The sequence below is a fragment of the Zophobas morio genome, unplaced genomic scaffold (assembly GCF_036711695.1).
Source record: "Zophobas morio isolate AGI-343-1 ecotype UQ-CSIRO unplaced genomic scaffold, CSIRO_AGI_Zmor_V1 ptg000002l, whole genome shotgun sequence".
Lineage (NCBI taxonomy): Eukaryota > Metazoa > Arthropoda > Insecta > Coleoptera > Tenebrionidae > Zophobas > Zophobas morio.
In genome coordinates, this window is record NW_026972107.1 from 28,160,953 (window position 1) to 28,182,018 (window position 21,066).

Here is a 21,066-nt window from a genome sequence, read left to right on the forward strand (position 1 = left end):
TCAAAAGTGAAGTTTCTGAAGAATTTTAACAGTTTTCTTGTATCTACGAACGCCAGAATGCATAAAATTGACCTAAACGTCTCCTTTTCCTATTCTGAGTCGATTCTGCATGCTTTAAGTGTGTTTGGTGGCTCAGAACCATCAGAAAACGTTGAAATATAGTTCAAATTCAATAAAAATCGACAAAAATACAGTTTCTAGCTAAAATTTGATGGTTTCGTTGCACTTTCCGAGCCCGTAGGGTATCTGAGTGGCTTAAAAGTACAAGAAAACACTTCAAAAGTGACGTTTCTGAAGAATTTTAACAGTTTTCTTGTATCTACGAACGCCAGAATGCATAAAATTGACCTAAACGTCTCCTTTTCCTATTCTGAGTCGATTCTGCATGCTTTAAGTGTGTTTGGTGGCTCAGAACCATCAAAAAACGTTGAAATATAGTTCAAATTCAATAAAAATCGACAAAAATACAGTTTCTAGCTAAAATTTGATGGTTTCGTTGCACTTTCCGAGCCGTAGGGTATCTGAGTGGCTTAAAAGTACAAGAAAACACTTCAAAAGTGACGTTTCTGAAGAATTTTAACAGTTTTCTTGTATCTACGAACGCCAGAATGCATAAAATTGACCTAAACGTCTCCTTTTCCTATTCTGAGTCGATTCTGCATGCTTTAAGTGTGTTTGGTGGCTCAGAACCATCAAAAAACGTTGAAATATAGTTCAAATTCAATAATAATCGACAAAAATACAGTTTCTAGCTAAAATTTGATGGTTTCGTTGCACTTTCCGAGCCCGTTGGGTATCTGAGTGGCTTAAAAGTACAAGAAAACACTTCAAAAGTGACGTTTCTGAAGAATTTTAACAGTTTTCTTGTATCTACGAACGCCAGAATGCATAAAATTGACCTAAACGTCTCCTTTTCCTATTCTGAGTCGATTCTGCATGCTTTAAGTGTGTTTGGTGGCTCAGAACCATCAAAAAACGTTGAAATATAGTTCAAATTCAATAAAAATCGACAAAAATACAGTTTCTAGCTAAAATTTGATGGTTTCGTTGCACTTTCCGAGCCCGTAGGGTTTCAGAGTGGCTTAAAAGTACAAGAAAACACTTCAAAAGTGACGTTTCTGAAGAATTTTAACAGTTTTCTTGTATCTACGAACGCCAGAATGCATAAAATTGACCTAAACGTCTCCTTTTCCTATTCTGAGTCGATTCTGCATGCTTTAAGTGTGTTTGGTGGCTCAGAACCATCAAAAAACGTTGAAATATAGTTCAAATTCAATAAAAATCGACAAAAATACAGTTTCTGGCTAAAATTTGATGGTCTCGTTGCACTTTCCGAGCCCGTAGGGTATCTGAGTGGCTTAAAAGTACAAGAAAACACTTCAAAAGTGACGTTTCTGAAGAATTTTAACAGTTTTCTTGTATCTACGAACGCCAGAATGCATAAAATTGACCTAAACGTCTCCTTTTCCTATTCTGAGTCGATTCTGCATGCTTTAAGTGTGTTTGGTGGCTCAGAACCATCAAAAAACGTTGAAATATAGTTCAAATTCAATAAAAATCGACAAAAATACAGAGTCTAGCTAAAATTTGATCGTTTCGTTGCACTTTCCGAGACCGTAGGGAATCTGAGTGGCTTAAAAGTACAAGAAAACACTTCAAAAGTGACGTTTCTGAAGAATTTTAACAGTTTTCGTGTATCTACGAACGCCAGAATGCATAAAATTGACCTAAACGTCTCCTTTTCCTATTCTGAGTCGATTCTGCATGCTTTAAGTGTGTTTGGTGGCTCAGAACCATCAAAAAACGTTGAAATATAGTTCAAATTCAATAAAAATCGACAAAAATACAGTTTCTAGCTAAAATTTGATGGTTTCGTTGCACTTTCCGAGCCCGTAGGGTATCTGAGTGGCTTAAAAGTACAAGAAAACACTTCAAAAGTGACGTCTCTGAAGAATTTTAACAGTTTTCTTGTATCTACGAACGCCAGAATACATAAAATTGACCTAAACGTCTCCTTTTCCTATTCTGAGTCGATTATGCATGCTTTAAGTGTGTTTGGTGGCTCAGAACCATCAAAAAACGTTGAAATATAGTTCAAATTCAATAAAAATCGACAAAAATACAGTTTCTAGCTAAAATTTGATGGTTTCGTTGCACTTTCCGAGCCCGTAGGATATCTGAATGGCTTAAAAGTACAAGAAAACACTTCAAAAGTGACGTTTCTGAAGAATTTTAACAGTTTTCTTGTATCTACGAACGCCAGAATGCATAAAATTGACCTAAACGTCTCCTTTTCCTATTCTGAGTCGATTCTGCATTCTTTAAGTGTGTTTGGTGGCTCAGAACCATCAAAAAACGTTGAAGTATAGTTCAAATTCAATAAAAATCGACAAAAATACAGTTTCTAGCTAAAATTTGATGGTTTCGTTGCACTTTCCGAGCCCGTAGGGTATCTGAGTGGCTTAAAAGTACAAGAAAACACTTCAAAAGTGACGTTTCTGAAGAATTTTAACAGTTTTCTTGTATCTACGAACGCCAGAATGCATAAAATTGACCTAAACGTCTCCTTTTCCTATTCTGAGTCGATTCTGCATGCTTTAAGTGTGTTTGGTGGCTCAGAACCATCAAAAAACGTTGAAATATAGTTCAAATTCAATAAAAATCGACAAAAATACAGTTTCTAGCTAAAATTTGATGGTTTCGTTGCACTTTCCGAGCCCGTAGAGTATCAGAGTGGCTTAAAAGTACAAGAAAACACTTCAAAAGTGACGTTTCTGAAGAATTTTAACAGTTTTCTTGTATCTACGAACTCCAGAATGCATAAAATTGACCTAAACGTCTCCTTTTCCTATTCTGAGTCGATTCTGCATGCTTTAAGTGTGTTTGGTGGCTCAGAACCATCAAAAAACGTTGAAATATAGTTCAAATTCAATAAAAATCGACAAAAATACAGTTTCTGGCTAAAATTTGATGGTCTCGTTGCACTTTCCGAGCCCGTAGGGTATCTGAGTGGCTTAAAAGTACAAGAAAACACTTCAAAAGTGACGTTTCTGAAGAATTTTAACAGTTTTCTTGTATCTACGAACGCCAGAATGCATAAAATTGACCTAAACGTCTCCTTTTCCTATTCTGAGTCGATTCTGCATGCTTTAAGTGTGTTTGGTGGCTCAGAACCATCAAAAAACGTTGAAATATAGTTCAAATTCAATAAAAATCGACAAAAATACAGAGTCTAGCTAAAATTTGATCGTTTCGTTGCACTTTCCGAGCCCGTAGGGAATCTGAGTGGCTTAAAAGTACAAGAAAACACTTCAAAAGTGACGTTTCTGAAGAATTTTAACAGTTTTCTTGTATCTACGAACGCCAGAATGCATAAAATTGACCTAAACGTCTCCTTTTCCTATTCTGAGTCGATTCTGCATGCTTTAAGTGTGTTTGGTGGCTCAGAACCATCAAAAAACGTTGAAATATAGTTCAAATTCAATAAAAATCGACAAAAATACAGTTTCTAGCTAAAATTTGATGGTTTCGTTGCACTTTCCGAGCCCGTAGGGTATCTGAGTGGCTTAAAAGTACAAGAAAACACTTCAAAAGTGACGTTTCTGAAGAATTTTAACAGTTTGCTTGTATCTACGAACGCCAGAATGCATAAAATTGACCTAAACGTCTCCTTTTCCTATTCTGAGTCGATTCTGCATGCTTTAAGTGTGTTTGGTGGCTCAGAACCATCAAAAAACGTTGAAATATAGTTCAAATTCAATAAAAATCGACAAAAATACAGTTTCTAGCTAAAATTTGATGGTTTCGTTGCACTTTCCGAGCCCGTTGGGTATCTGAGTGGCTTAAAAGTACAAGAAAACACTTCAAAAGTGACGTTTCTGAAGAATTTTAACAGTTTTCTTGTATCTACGAACGCCAGAATACATAAATTTGACCTAAACGTCTCCTTTTCCTATTCTGAGTCGATTATGCATGCTTTAAGTGTGTTTGGTGGCTCAGAACCATCAAAAAAGGTTGAAATATAGTTCAAATTCAATAAAAATCGACAAAAATACAGTTTCTAGCTAAAATTTGATGGTTTCGTTGCACTTTCCGAGCCCGTAGGATATCTGAATGGCTTAAAAGTACAAGAAAACACTTCAAAAGTGACGTTTCTGAAGAATTTTAACAGTTTTCTTGTATCTACGAACGCCAGAATGCATAAAATTGACCTAAACGTCTCCTTTTCCTATTCTGAGTCGATTCTGCATTCTTTAAGTGTGTTTGGTGGCTCAGAACCATCAAAAAACGTTGAAATATAGTTCAAATTCAATAAAAATCGACAAAAATACAGTTTCTAGCTAAAATTTGATGGTTTCGTTGCACTTTCCGAGCCCGTAGGGTATCTGAGTGGCTTAAAAGTACAAGAAAACACTTCAAAAGTGACGTTTCTGAAGAATTTTAACAGTTTGCTTGTATCTACGAACGCCAGAATGCATAAAATTGACCTAAACGTCTCCTTTTCCTATTCTGAGTCGATTCTGCATGCTTTAAGTGTGTTTGGTGGCTCAGAACCATCAAAAAACGTTGAAATATAGTTCAAATTCAATAAAAATCGACAAAAATACAGTTTCTAGCTAAAATTTGATGGTTTCGTTGCACTTTCCGAGCCCGTAGAGTATCAGAGTGGCTTAAAAGTACAAGAAAACACTTCAAAAGTGACGTTTCTGAAGAATTTTAACAGTTTTCTTGTATCTACGAACTCCAGAATGCATAAAATTGACCTAAACGTCTCCTTTTCCTATTCTGAGTCGATTCTGCATGCTTTAAGTGTGTTTGGTGGCTCAGAACCATCAAAAAACGTTGAAATATAGTTCAAATTCAATAAAAATCGACAAAAATACAGTTTCTGGCTAAAATTTGATGGTCTCGTTGCACTTTCCGAGCCCGTAGGGTATCTGAGTGGCTTAAAAGTACAAGAAAACACTTCAAAAGTGACGTTTCTGAAGAATTTTAACAGTTTTCTTGTATCTACGAACGCCAGAATGCATAAAATTGACCTAAACGTCTCCTTTTCCTATTCTGAGTCGATTCTGCATGCTTTAAGTGTGTTTGGTGGCTCAGAACCATCAAAAAACGTTGAAATATAGTTCAAATTCAATAAAAATCGACAAAAATACAGAGTCTAGCTAAAATTTGATCGTTTCGTTGCACTTTCCGAGCCCGTAGGGAATCTGAGTGGCTTAAAAGTACAAGAAAACACTTCAAAAGTGACGTTTCTGAAGAATTTTAACAGTTTTCTTGTATCTACGAACGCCAGAATGCATAAAATTGACCTAAACGTCTCCTTTTCCTATTCTGAGTCGATTCTGCATGCTTTAAGTGTGTTTGGTGGCTCAGAACCATCAAAAAACGTTGAAATATAGTTCAAATTCAATAAAAATCGACAAAAATACAGTTTCTAGCTAAAATTTGATGGTTTCGTTGCACTTTCCGAGCCCGTAGGGTATCTGAGTGGCTTAAAAGTACAAGAAAACACTTCAAAAGTGACGTTTCTGAAGAATTTTAACAGTTTGCTTGTATCTACGAACGCCAGAATGCATAAAATTGACCTAAACGTCTCCTTTTCCTATTCTGAGTCGATTCTGCATGCTTTAAGTGTGTTTGGTGGCTCAGAACCATCAAAAAACGTTGAAATATAGTTCAAATTCAATAAAAATCGACAAAAATACAGTTTCTAGCTAAAATTTGATGGTTTCGTTGCACTTTCCGAGCCCGTTGGGTATCTGAGTGGCTTAAAAGTACAAGAAAACACTTCAAAAGTGACGTTTCTGAAGAATTTTAACAGTTTTCTTGTATCTACGAACGCCAGAATACATAAATTTGACCTAAACGTCTCCTTTTCCTATTCTGAGTCGATTATGCATGCTTTAAGTGTGTTTGGTGGCTCAGAACCATCAAAAAAGGTTGAAATATAGTTCAAATTCAATAAAAATCGACAAAAATACAGTTTCTAGCTAAAATTTGATGGTTTCGTTGCACTTTCCGAGCCCGTAGGATATCTGAATGGCTTAAAAGTACAAGAAAACACTTCAAAAGTGACGTTTCTGAAGAATTTTAACAGTTTTCTTGTATCTACGAACGCCAGAATGCATAAAATTGACCTAAACGTCTCCTTTTCCTATTCTGAGTCGATTCTGCATTCTTTAAGTGTGTTTGGTGGCTCAGAACCATCAAAAAACGTTGAAATATAGTTCAAATTCAATAAAAATCGACAAAAATACAGTTTCTAGCTAAAATTTGATGGTTTCGTTGCACTTTCCGAGCCCGTAGGGTATCTGAGTGGCTTAAAAGTACAAGAAAACACTTCAAAAGTGACGTTTCTGAAGAATTTTAACAGTTTGCTTGTATCTACGAACGCCAGAATGCATAAAATTGACCTAAACGTCTCCTTTTCCTATTCTGAGTCGATTCTGCATGCTTTAAGTGTGTTTGGTGGCTCAGAACCATCAAAAAACGTTGAAATATAGTTCAAATTCAATAAAAATCGACAAAAATACAGTTTCTAGCTAAAATTTGATGGTTTCGTTGCACTTTCCGAGCCCGTAGGGTATCTGAGTGGCTTAAAAGTACAAGAAAACACTTCAAAAGTGACGTTTCTGAAGAATTTTAACAGTTTTCTTGTATCTACGAACGCCAGAATGCATAAAATTGACCTAAACGTCTCCTTTTCCTATTCTGAGTCGATTCTGCATGCTTTAAGTGTGTTTGGTGGCTCAGAACCATCAAAAAACGTTAAAATATAGTTCAAATTCAATAAAAATCGACAAAAATACAGTTTCTAGCTAAAATTTGATGGTTTCGTTGCACTTTCCGAGCCCGTAGGGTATCTGAGTGGCTTAAAAGTACAAGAAAACAATTCAAAAGTGACGTTTCTGAAGAATTTTAACAGTTTTCTTGTATCTACGAACGCCAGAATGCATAAAATTGACCTAAACGTCTCCTTTTCCTATTCTGAGTCGATTCTGCATGCTTTAAGTGTGTTTGGTGGCTCAGAACCATCAAAAAACGTTGAAATATAGTTCAAATTCAATAAAAATCGACAAAAATACAGTTTCTAGCTAAAATTTGATGGTTTCGTTGCACTTTCCGAGCCCGTAGGGTATCTGAGTAGCTTAAAAGTACAAGAAAACACTTCAAAAGTGACGTTTCTGAAGAATTTTAACAGTTTTCTTGTATCTACGAACGCCAGAATGCACAAAATTGACCTAAACGTCTCCTTTTCCTATTCTGAGTCGATTCTGCATGCTTTAAGTGTGTTTGGTGATTCAGAACCATCAAAAAACGTTGAAATATAGTTCAAATTCAATAAAAATCGACAAAAATACAGTTTCTAGCTAAAATTTGATGGTTTCGTTGCACTTTCCGAGCCCGTAGGGTATCTGAGTGGCTTAAAAGTACAAGAAAACACTTCAAAAGTGACGTTTCTGAAGAATTTTAACAGTTTTCTTGTATCTACGAACGCCAGAATGCATAAAATTGACCTAAACGTCTCCTTTTCCTATTCTGAGTCGATTCTGCATGCTTTAAGTGTGTTTGGTGGCTCAGAACCATCAAAAAACGTTGAAATACAGTTCAAATTCAATAAAAATCGACAAAAATAAAGTTTCTAGCTAAAATTTGATGGTTTCGTTGCACTTTCCCAGCCCGTAGGGTATCTGAGTGGCTTAAAAGTACAAGAAAACACTTCAAAAGTGACGTTTCTGAAGAATTTTAACAGTTTTCTTGTATCTACGAACGCCAGAATGCATAAAATTGACCTAAACGTCTCCTTTTCCTATTCTGAGTCGATCCTGCATGCTTTAAGTGTGTTTGGTGGCTCAGAACCAAAAAAAAACGTTGAAATATAGTTCAAATTCAATGAAAATCGACAAAAATACAGTTTCTAGCTAAAATTTGATGGTTTCGTTGCACTTTCCGAGCCCGTTGGGTATCTGAGTAGCTTAAAAGTACAAGAAAACACTTCAAAAGTGACGTTTCTGAAGAATTTTAACAGTTTTCTTGTATCTACGAACGCCAGAATGCATAAAATTGACCTAAACGTCTCCTTTTCCTATTCTGAGTCGATTCTGCATGCTTTAAGTGTGTTTGGTGGCTCAGAACCAAAAAAAAACGTTGAAATATAGTTCAAATTCAATGAAAATCGACAAAAATACAGTTTCTTGCTAAAATTTGATGGTTTCGTTGCACTTTCCGAGCCCGTTGGGTATCTGAGTGGCTTAAAAGTACAAGAAAACACTTCAAAAGTGACGTTTCTGAAGAATTTTAACAGTTTTCTTGTATCTACGAACGCCAGAATGCATAAAATTGACCTAAACGTCTCCTTTTCCTATTCTGAGTCGATTCTGCATGCTTTAAGTGTGTTTGGTGGCTCAGAACCATCAAAAAACGTTGAAATATAGTTCAAATTCAATGAAAATCGACAAAAATACAGTTTCTAGCTAAAATTTGATGGTTTCGTTGCACTTTCCGAGCCCGTTGGGTATCAGAGTGGCTTAAAAGTACAAGAAAACACTTCAAAAGTGACGTTTCTGAAGAATTTTAACAGTTTTCTTGTATCTACGAACGCCAGAATGCATAAAATTGACCTAAACGTCTCCTTTTCCTATTCTGAGTCGATTCTGCATGCTTTAAGTGTGTTTGGTGGCTCAGAACCATCAAAAAACGTTGAAATATAGTTCAAATTCAATAAAAATCGACAAAAATACAGTTTCTAGCTAAAATTTGATGGTTTCGTTGCACTTTCCGAGCCCGTAGGGTATCTGAGTAGCTTAAAAGTACAAGAAAACACTTCAAAAGTGACGTTTCTGAAGAATTTTAACAGTTTTCTTGTATCTACGAACGCCAGAATGCATAAAATTGACCTAAACGTCTCCTTTTCCTATTCTGAGTCGATTCTGCATGCTTTAAGTGTGTTTGGTGGCTCAGAACCAAAAAAAAACGTTGAAATATAGTTCAAATTCAATGAAAATCGACAAAAATACAGTTTCTAGCTAAAATTTGATGGTTTCGTTGCACTTTCCGAGCCCGTTGGGTATCTGAGTGGCTTAAAAGTACAAGAAAACACTTCAAAAGTGACGTTTCTGAAGAATTTTAACAGTTTTCTTGTATCTACGAACGCCAGAATGCATAAAATTGACCTAAACGTCTCCTTTTCCTATTCTGAGTCGATTCTGCATGCTTTAAGTGTGTTTGGTGGCTCAGAACCATCAGAAAACGTTGAAATATAGTTCAAATTCAATAAAAATCGACAAAAATACAGTTTCTAGCTAAAATTTGATGGTTTCGTTGCACTTTCCGAGCCCGTAGGGTATCAGAGTGGCTTAAAAGTACAAGAAAACATTTCAAAGGTGACGTTTCTGAAGAATTTTAACAGTTTTCTTGTATCTACGAACGCCAGAATGCATAAAATTGACCTAAACGTCTCCTTTTCCTATTCTGAGTCGATTCTGCATGCTTTAAGTGTGTTTGGTGGTACAAGAAAACACTTCAAAAGTGACGTTTCTGAAGAATTTTAACAGTTTTCTTGTATCTACGAACGCCAGAATGCATAGAATTGACCTAAACGTCTCCTTTTCCTATTCTGAGTCGATTCTGCATGCTTTAAGTGTGTTTGGTGGCTCAGAACCATCAAAAAACGTTGAAATATAGTTCAAATTCAATAAAAATCGACAAAAATACAGTTTCTAGCTAAAATTTGATGGTTTCGTTGCACTTTCCGAGCCCGTTGGGTATCTGATTGGCTTAAAAGTACAAGAAAACACTTCAAAAGTGACGTTTCTGAAGAATTTTAACAGTTTTCTTGTATCTACGAACGCCAGAATGCATAAAATTGACCTAAACGTTTTCTTTTCCTATTCTGAGTCGATTCTGCATGCTTTAAGTGTGTTTGGTGGCTCAGAACCATCAAAAAACGTTGAAATATAGTTCAAATTCAATAAAAATCGACAAAAATACAGTTTCTAGCTAAAATTTGATGGTTTCGTTGCACTTTCCGAGTCCGTAGGGTATCTGAGTGGCTTAAAAGTACAAGAAAACACTTCAAAAGTGACGTTTCTGAAGAATTTTAACAGTTTTCTTGTATCTACGAACGCCAGAATGCATAAAATTGACCTAAACGTCTCCTTTTCCTATTCTGAGTCGATTCTGCATGCTTTAAGTGTGTTTGGTGGCTCAGAACCATCAAAAAACGTTGAAATATAGTTCAAATTCAATAAAAATCGACAAAAATACAGTTTCTAGCTAAAATTTGATGGTTTCGTTGCACTTTCCGAGCCCGTAGGGTATCTGATTGGCTTAAAAGTACAAGAAAACACTTCAAAAGTGACGTTTCTGAAGAATTTTAACAGTTTTCTTGTATCTACGAACGCCAGAATGCATAAAATTGACCTAAACGTCTCCTTTTCCTATTCTGAGTCGATTCTGCATGCTTTAAGTGTGTTTGGTGGCTCAGAACCATCAAAAAACGTTGAAATATAGTTCAAATTCAATAAAAATCGACAAAAATACAGTTTCTAGCTAAAATTTGATGGTTTCGTTGCACTTTCCGAGTCCGTAGGGTATCTGAGTGGCTTAAAAGTACAAGAAAACACTTCAAAAGTGACGTTTCTGAAGAATTTTAACAGTTTTCTTGTATCTACGAACGCCAGAATGCATAAAATTGACCTAAACGTCTCCTTTTCCTATTCTGAGTCGATTCTGCATGCTTTAAGTGTGTTTGGTGGCTCAGAACCATCAAAAAACTTTGAAATATAGTTCAAATTCAATAAAAATCGACAAAAATTCAGTTTCTAGCTAAAATTTGATGGTTTCGTTGCACTTTCCGAGCCCGTTGGGTATCTGATTGGCTTAAAAGTACAAGAAAACACTTCAAAAGTGACGTTTCTGAAGAATTTTAACAGTTTTCTTGTATCTACGAACGCCAGAATGCATAAAATTGACCTAAACGTCTCCTTTTCCTATTCTGAGTCGATTCTGCATGCTTTAAGTGTGTTTGGTGGCTCAGAACCATCAAAAAACGTTGAAATATAGTTCAAATTCAATAAAAATCGACAAAAATACAGTTTCTAGCTAAAATTTGATGGTTTCGTTGCACTTTCCGAGCCCGTAGGGTATCTGAGTGGCTTAAAAGTACAAGAAAACACTTCAAAAGTGACGTTTCTGAAGAATTTTAACAGTTTTCTTGTATCTACGAACGCCAGAATGCATAAAATTGACCTAAACGTCTCCTTTTCCTATTCTGAGTCGATTCTGCATGCTTTAAGTGTGTTTGGTGGCTCAGAACCATCAAAAAACGTTGAAATATAGTTCAAATTCAATAAAAATCGACAAAAATACAGTTTCTAGCTAAAATTTGATGGTTTCGTTGCACTTTCCGAGCCCGTAGGGTATCTGATTGGCTTAAAAGTACAAGAAAACACTTCAAAAGTGACGTTTCTGAAGAATTTTAACAGTTTTCTTGTATCTACGAACGCCAGAATGCATAAAATTGACCTAAACGTCTAATTTTCCTATTCTGAGTCGATTCTGCATGCTTTAAGTGTGTTTGGTGGCTCAGAACCATCAAAAAACGTTGAAATATAGTTCAAATTCAATAAAAATCGACAAAAATACAGTTTCTAGCTAAAATTTGATGGTTTCGTTGCACTTTCCGAGCCCGTTGGGTATCTGATTGGCTTAAAAGTACAAGAAAACACTTCAAAAGTGACGTTTCTGAAGAATTTTAACAGTTTTCTTGTATCTACGAACGCCAGAATGCATAAAATTGACCTAAACGTCTCCTTTTCCTATTCTGAGTCGATTCTGCATGCTTTAAGTGTGTTTGGTGGCTCAGAACCATCAAAAAACGTTGAAATATAGTTCAAATTCAATAAAAATCGACAAAAATACAGTTTCTAGCTAAAATTTGATGGTTTCGTTGCACTTTCCGAGCCCGTAGGGTATCTGATTGGCTTAAAAGTACAAGAAAACACTTCAAAAGTGACGTTTCTGAAGAATTTTAACAGTTTTCTTGTATCTACGAACGCCAGAATGCATAAAATTGACCTAAACGTCTCCTTTTCCTATTCTGAGTCGATTCTGCATGCTTTAAGTGTGTTTGGTGGCTCAGAACCATCAAAAAACGTTGAAATTTAGTTCAAATTCAATAAAAATCGACAAAAATACAGTTTCTAGCTAAAATTTGATGGTTTCGTTGCACTTTCCGAGCCCGTTGGGTATCTGATTGGCTTAAAAGTACAAGAAAACACTTCAAAAGTGACGTTTCTGAAGAATTTTAACAGTTTTCTTGTATCTACGAACGCCAGAATGCATAAAATTGACCTAAACGTCTCCTTTTCCTATTCTGAGTCGATTCTGCATGCTTTAAGTGTGTTTGGTGGCTCAGAACCATCAAAAAACGTTGAAATATAGTTCAAATTCAATAAAAATCGACAAAAATACAGTTTCTAGCTAAAATTTGATGGTTTCGTTGCACTTTCCGAGCCCGTAGGGTATCTGATTGGCTTAAAAGTACAAGAAAACACTTCAAAAGTGAAGTTTCTGAAGAATTTTAACAGTTTTCTTGTATCTACGAATGCCAGAATGCATAAAATTGACCTAAACGTCTCCTTTTCCTATTCTGAGTCGATTCTGCATGCTTTAAGTGTGTTTGGTGGCTCAGAACCATCAAAAAACGTTGAAATATAGTTCAAATTCAATAAAAATCGACAAAAATACAGTTTCTAGCTAAAATTTGATGGTTTCGTTGCACTTTCCGAGCCCGTAGGGTATCTGATTGGCTTAAAAGTACAAGAAAACACTTCAAAAGTGACGTTTCTGAAGAATTTTAACAGTTTTCTTGTATCTACGAACGCCAGAATGCATAAAATTGACCTAAACGTCTAATTTTCCTATTCTGAGTCGATTCTGCATGCTTTAAGTGTGTTTGGTGGCTCAGAACCATCAAAAAACGTTGAAATATAGTTCAAATTCAATAAAAATCGACAAAAATACAGTTTCTAGCTAAAATTTGATGGTTTCGTTGCACTTTCCGAGCCCGTTGGGTATCTGATTGGCTTAAAAGTACAAGAAAACACTTCAAAAGTGACGTTTCTGAAGAATTTTAACAGTTTTCTTGTATCTACGAACGCCAGAATGCATAAAATTGACCTAAACGTCTCCTTTTCCTATTCTGAGTCGATTCTGCATGCTTTAAGTGTGTTTGGTGGCTCAGAACCATCAAAAAACGTTGAAATATAGTTCAAATTCAATAAAAATCGACAAAAATACAGTTTCTAGCTAAAATTTGATGGTTTCGTTGCACTTTCCGAGCCCGTAGGGTATCTGATTGGCTTAAAAGTACAAGAAAACACTTCAAAAGTGACGTTTCTGAAGAATTTTAACAGTTTTCTTGTATCTACGAACGCCAGAATGCATAAAATTGACCTAAACGTCTCCTTTTCCTATTCTGAGTCGATTCTGCATGCTTTAAGTGTGTTTGGTGGCTCAGAACCATCAAAAAACGTTGAAATTTAGTTCAAATTCAATAAAAATCGACAAAAATACAGTTTCTAGCTAAAATTTGATGGTTTCGTTGCACTTTCCGAGCCCGTTGGGTATCTGATTGGCTTAAAAGTACAAGAAAACACTTCAAAAGTGACGTTTCTGAAGAATTTTAACAGTTTTCTTGTATCTACGAACGCCAGAATGCATAAAATTGACCTAAACGTCTCCTTTTCCTATTCTGAGTCGATTCTGCATGCTTTAAGTGTGTTTGGTGGCTCAGAACCATCAAAAAACGTTGAAATATAGTTCAAATTCAATAAAAATCGACAAAAATACAGTTTCTAGCTAAAATTTGATGGTTTCGTTGCACTTTCCGAGCCCGTAGGGTATCTGATTGGCTTAAAAGTACAAGAAAACACTTCAAAAGTGACGTTTCTGAAGAATTTTAACAGTTTTCTTGTATCTACGAACGCCAGAATGCATAAAATTGACCTAAACGTCTCCTTTTCCTATTCTGAGTCGATTCTGCATGCTTTAAGTGTGTTTGGTGGCTCAGAACCATCAAAAAACGTTGAAATATAGTTCAAATTCAATAAAAATCGACAAAAATACAGTTTCTAGCTAAAATTTGATGGTTTCGTTGCACTTTCCGAGCCCGTTGGGTATCTGATTGGCTTAAAAGTACAAGAAAACACTTCAAAAGTGACGTTTCTGAAGAATTTTAACAGTTTTCTTGTATCTACGAACGCCAGAATGCATAAAATTGACCTAAACGTCTCCTTTTCCTATTCTGAGTCGATTCTGCATGCTTTAAGTGTGTTTGGTGGCTCAGAACCATCAAAAAACGTTGAAATATAGTTCAAATTCAATAAAAATCGACAAAAATACAGTTTCTAGCTAAAATTTGATGGTTTCGTTGCACTTTCCGAGCCCGTAGGGTATCTGATTGGCTTAAAAGTACAAGAAAACACTTCAAAAGTGACGTTTCTGAAGAATTTTAACAGTTTTCTTGTATCTACGAACGCCAGAATGCATAAAATTGACCTAAACGTCTCCTTTTCCTATTCTGAGTCGATTCTGCATGCTTTAAGTGTGTTTGGTGGCTCAGAACCATCAAAAAACGTTGAAATATAGTTCAAATTCAATAAAAATCGACAAAAATACAGTTTCTAGCTAAAATTTGATGGTTTCGTTGCACTTTCCGAGCCCGTAGGGTATCTGATTGGCTTAAAAGTACAAGAAAACACTTCAAAAGTGACGTTTCTGAAGAATTTTAACAGTTTTCTTGTATCTACGAACGCCAGAATGCATAAAATTGACCTAAACGTCTCCTTTTCCTATTCTGAGTCGATTCTGCATGCTTTAAGTGTGTTTGGTGGCTCAGAACCATCAAAAAACGTTGAAATATAGTTCAAATTCAATAAAAATCGACAAAAATACAGTTTCTAGCTAAAATTTGATGGTTTCGTTGCACTTTCCGAGCCCGTTGGGTATCTGATTGGCTTAAAAGTACAAGAAAACACTTCAAAAGTGACGTTTCTGAAGAATTTTAACAATTTTCTTGTATCTACGAACGCCAGAATGCATAAAATTGACCTAAACGTCTCCTTTTCCTATTCTGAGTCGATTCTGCATGCTTTAAGTGTGTTTGGTGGCTCAGAACCATCAAAAAACGTTGAAATATAGTTCAAATTCAATAAAAATCGACAAAAATACAGTTTCTAGCTAAAATTTGATGGTTTCGTTGCACTTTCCGAGCCCGTAGGGTATCTGATTGGCTTAAAAGTACAAGAAAACACTTCAAAAGTGACGTTTCTGAAGAATTTTAACAGTTTTCTTGTATCTACGAACGCCAGAATGCATAAAATTGACCTAAACGTCTCCTTTTCCTATTCTGAGTCGATTCTGCATGCTTTAAGTGTGTTTGGTGGCTCAGAATCATCAAAAAACGTTGAAAAATAGTTCAAATTCAATAAAAATCGACAAAAATACAGTTTCTAGCTAAAATTTGATGGTTTCGTTGCACTTTCCGAGCCCGTTGGGTATCTGATTGGCTTAAAAGTACAAGAAAACACTTCAAAAGTGACGTTTCTGAAGAATTTTAACAGTTTTCTTGTATCTACGAACGCCAGAATGCATAAAATCGACCTAAACGTCTCCTTTTCCTATTCTGAGTCGATTCTGCATGCTTTAAGTGTGTTTGGTGGCTCAGAACCATCAAAAAACGTTGAAATATAGTTCAAATTCAATAAAAATCGACAAAAATACAGTTTCTAGCTAAAATTTGATGGCTTCGTTGCACTTTCCGAGCCCGTAGGGTATCTGATTGGCTTAAAAGTACAAGAAAACACTTCAAAAGTGACGTTTCTGAAGAATTTTAACAGTTTTCTTGTATCTACGAACGCCAGAATGCATAAAATTGACCTAAACGTCTCCTTTTCCTATTCTGAGTCGATTCTGCATGCTTTAAGTGTGTTTGGTGGCTCAGAATCATCAAAAAACGTTGAAATATAGTTCAAATTCAATAAAAATCGACAAAAATACAGTTTCTAGCTAAAATTTGATGGTTTCGTTGCACTTTCCGAGCCCGTAGGGTATCTGATTGGCTTAAAAGTACAAGAAAACACTTCAAAAGTGACGTTTCTGAAGAATTTTAACAGTTTTCTTGTATCTACGAACGCCAGAATGCATAAAATCGACCTAAACGTCTCCTTTTCCTATTCTGAGTCGATTCTGCATGCTTTAAGTGCGTTTGGTGGCTCAGAACCATCAAAAAACGTTGAAATATAGTTCAAATTCAATAAAAATCGACAAAAATACAGTTTCTAGCTAAAATTTGATGGCTTCGTTGCACTTTCCGAGCCCGTAGGGTATCTGATTGGCTTAAAAGTACAAGAAAACACTTCAAAAGTGACGTTTCTGAAGAATTTTAACAGTTTTCTTGTATCTACGAACGCCAGAATGCATAAAATTGACCTAAACGTCTAATTTTCCTATTCTGAGTCGATTCTGCATGCTTTAAGTGTGTTTGGTGGCTCAGAACCATCAAAAAACGTTGAAATATAGTTCAAATTCAATAAAAATCGACAAAAATACAGTTTCTAGCTAAAATTTGATGGTTTCGTTGCACTTTCCGAGCCCGTTGGGTATCTGATTGGCTTAAAAGTACAAGAAAACACTTCAAAAGTGACGTTTCTGAAGAATTTTAACAGTTTTCTTGTATCTACGAACGCCAGAATGCATAAAATTGACCTAAACGTCTCCTTTTCCTATTCTGAGTCGATTCTGCATGCTTTAAGTGTGTTTGGTGGCTCAGAACCATCAAAAAACGTTGAAATATAGTTCAAATTCAATAAAAATCGACAAAAATACAGTTTCTAGCTAAAATTTGATGGTTTCGTTGCACTTTCCGAGCCCGTAGGGTATCTGATTGGCTTAAAAGTACAAGAAAACACTTCAAAAGTGACGTTTCTGAAGAATTTTAACAGTTTTCTTGTATCTACGAACGCCAGAATGCATAAAATTGACCTAAACGTCTCCTTTTCCTATTCTGAGTCGATTCTGCATGCTTTAAGTGTGTTTGGTGGCTCAGAACCATCAAAAAACGTTGAAATTTAGTTCAAATTCAATAAAAATCGACAAAAATACAGTTTCTAGCTAAAATTTGATGGTTTCGTTGCACTTTCCGAGCCCGTTGGGTATCTGATTGGCTTAAAAGTACAAGAAAACACTTCAAAAGTGACGTTTCTGAAGAATTTTAACAGTTTTCTTGTATCTACGAACGCCAGAATGCATAAAATTGACCTAAACGTCTCCTTTTCCTATTCTGAGTCGATTCTGCATGCTTTAAGTGTGTTTGGTGGCTCAGAACCATCAAAAAACGTTGAAATATAGTTCAAATTCAATAAAAATCGACAAAAATACAGTTTCTAGCTAAAATTTGATGGTTTCGTTGCACTTTCCGAGCCCGTAGGGTATCTGATTGGCTTAAAAGTACAAGAAAACACTTCAAAAGTGACGTTTCTGAAGAATTTTAACAGTTTTCTTGTATCTACGAACGCCAGAATGCATAAAATTGACCTAAACGTCTCCTTTTCCTATTCTGAGTCGATTCTGCATGCTTTAAGTGTGTTTGGTGGCTCAGAACCATCAAAAAACGTTGAAATATAGTTCAAATTCAATAAAAATCGACAAAAATACAGTTTCTAGCTAAAATTTGATGGTTTCGTTGCACTTTCCGAGCCCGTTGGGTATCTGATTGGCTTAAAAGTACAAGAAAACACTTCAAAAGTGACGTTTCTGAAGAATTTTAACAGTTTTCTTGTATCTACGAACGCCAGAATGCATAAAATTGACCTAAACGTCTCCTTTTCCTATTCTGAGTCGATTCTGCATGCTTTAAGTGTGTTTGGTGGCTCAGAACCATCAAAAAACGTTGAAATATAGTTCAAATTCAATAAAAATCGACAAAAATACAGTTTCTAGCTAAAATTTGATGGTTTCGTTGCACTTTCCGAGCCCGTAGGGTATCTGATTGGCTTAAAAGTACAAGAAAACACTTCAAAAGTGACGTTTCTGAAGAATTTTAACAGTTTTCTTGTATCTACGAACGCCAGAATGCATAAAATTGACCTAAACGTCTCCTTTTCCTATTCTGAGTCGATTCTGCATGCTTTAAGTGTGTTTGGTGGCTCAGAACCATCAAAAAACGTTGAAATATAGTTCAAATTCAATAAAAATCGACAAAAATACAGTTTCTAGCTAAAATTTGATGGTTTCGTTGCACTTTCCGAGCCCGTAGGGTATCTGATTGGCTTAAAAGTACAAGAAAACACTTCAAAAGTGACGTTTCTGAAGAATTTTAACAGTTTTCTTGTATCTACGAACGCCAGAATGCATAAAATTGACCTAAACGTCTCCTTTTCCTATTCTGAGTCGATTCTGCATGCTTTAAGTGTGTTTGGTGGCTCAGAACCATCAAAAAACGTTGAAATATAGTTCAAATTCAATAAAAATCGACAAAAATACAGTTTCTAGCTAAAATTTGATGGTTTCGTTGCACTTTCCGAGCCCGTTGGGTATCTGATTGGCTTAAAAGTACAAGAAAACACTTCAAAAGTGACGTTTCTGAAGAATTTTAACAATTTTCTTGTATCTACGAACGCCAGAATGCATAAAATTGACCTAAACGTCTCCTTTTCCTATTCTGAGTCGATTCTGCATGCTTTAAGTGTGTTTGGTGGCTCAGAACCATCAAAAAACGTTGAAATATAGTTCAAATTCAATAAAAATCGACAAAAATACAGTTTCTAGCTAAAATTTGATGGTTTCGTTGCACTTTCCGAGCCCGTAGGGTATCTGATTGGCTTAAAAGTACAAGAAAACACTTCAAAAGTGACGTTTCTGAAGAATTTTAACAGTTTTCTTGTATCTACGAACGCCAGAATGCATAAAATTGACCTAAACGTCTCCTTTTCCTATTCTGAGTCGATTCTGCATGCTTTAAGTGTGTTTGGTGGCTCAGAATCATCAAAAAACGTTGAAAAATAGTTCAAATTCAATAAAAATCGACAAAAATACAGTTTCTAGCTAAAATTTGATGGTTTCGTTGCACTTTCCGAGCCCGTTGGGTATCTGATTGGCTTAAAAGTACAAGAAAACACTTCAAAAGTGACGTTTCTGAAGAATTTTAACAGTTTTCTTGTATCTACGAACGCCAGAATGCATAAAATCGACCTAAACGTCTCCTTTTCCTATTCTGAGTCGATTCTGCATGCTTTAAGTGTGTTTGGTGGCTCAGAACCATCAAAAAACGTTGAAATATAGTTCAAATTCAATAAAAATCGACAAAAATACAGTTTCTAGCTAAAATTTGATGGCTTCGTTGCACTTTCCGAGCCCGTAGGGTATCTGATTGGCTTAAAAGTACAAGAAAACACTTCAAAAGTGACGTTTCTGAAGAATTTTAACAGTTTTCTTGTATCTACGAACGCCAGAATGCATAAAATTGACCTAAACGTCTCCTTTTCCTATTCTGAGTCGATTCTGCATGCTTTAAGTGTGTTTGGTGGCTCAGAATCATCAAAAAACGTTGAAATATAGTTCAAATTCAATAAAAATCGACAAAAATACAGTTTCTAGCTAAAATTTGATGGTTTCGTTGCACTTTCCGAGCCCGTAGGGTATCTGATTGGCTTAAAAGTACAAGAAAACACTTCAAAAGTGACGTTTCTGAAGAATTTTAACAGTTTTCTTGTATCTACGAACGCCAGAATGCATAAAATCGACCTAAACGTCTCCTTTTCCTATTCTGAGTCGATTCTGCATGCTTTAAGTGCGTTTGGTGGCTCAGAACCATCAAAAAACGTTGAAATATAGTTCAAATTCAATAAAAATCGACAAAAATACAGTTTCTAGCTAAAATTTGATGGCTTCGTTGCACTTTCCGAGCCCGTAGGGTATCTGATTGGCTTAAAAGTACAAGAAAACACTTCAAAAGTGACGTTTCTGAAGAATTTTAACAGTTTTCTTGTATCTACGAACGCCAGAATGCATAAAATTGACCTAAACGTCTCCTTTTCCTATTCTGAGTCGATTCTGCATGCTTTAAGTGTGTTTGGTGGCTCAGAACCATCAAAAAACGTTGAAATATAGTTCAAATTCAATAAAAATCGACAAAAATACAGTTTCTAGCTAAAATTTGATGGTTTCGTTGCACTTTCCGAGCCCGTAGGGTATCTGATTGGCTTAAAAGTACAAGAAAACATTTCAAAAGTGACGTTTCTGAAGAATTTTATCAGTTTTCTTGTATCTACGAACGCCAGAATGCATAAAATTGACCTAAACGTCTCCTTTTCCTATTCTGAGTCGATTCTGCATGCTTTAAGTGTGTTTGGTGGCTCAGAACCATCAAAAAACGTTGAAATATAGTTCAAATTCAATAAAAATCGACAAAAATACAGTTTCTAGCTAAAATTTGATGGTTTCGTTGCACTTTCCGAGCCCGTAGGGTATCTGATTGGCTTAAAAGTACAAGAAAACACTTCAAAAGTGACGTTTCTGAAGAATTTTAACAGTTTTCTTGTATCTACGAACGCCAGAATGCATAAAATTGACCTAAACGTCTCCTTTTCCTATTCTGAGTCGATTCTGCATGCTTTAAGTGTGTTTGGTGGCTCAGAACCATCAAAAAACGTTGAAATATAGTTCAAATTCAATAAAAATCGACAAAAATACAGTTTCTAGCTGAAATTTGATGGTTTCGTTGCACTTTCCGAGCCCGTAGGGTATCTGATTAGCTAAAAAGTACAAGAAAACACTTCAAAAGTGACGTTTCTGAAGAATTTTAACAGTTTTCTTGTATCTACGAACGCCAGAATGCATAAAATTGACCTAAACGTCTCCTTTTCCTATTCTGAGTCGATTCTGCATGCTTTAAGTGTGTTTGGTGGCTCAGAACCATCAAAAAACGTTGAAATATAGTTCAAATTCAATAAAAATCGACAAAAATACAGTTTCTAGCTAAAATTTGATGGTTTCGTT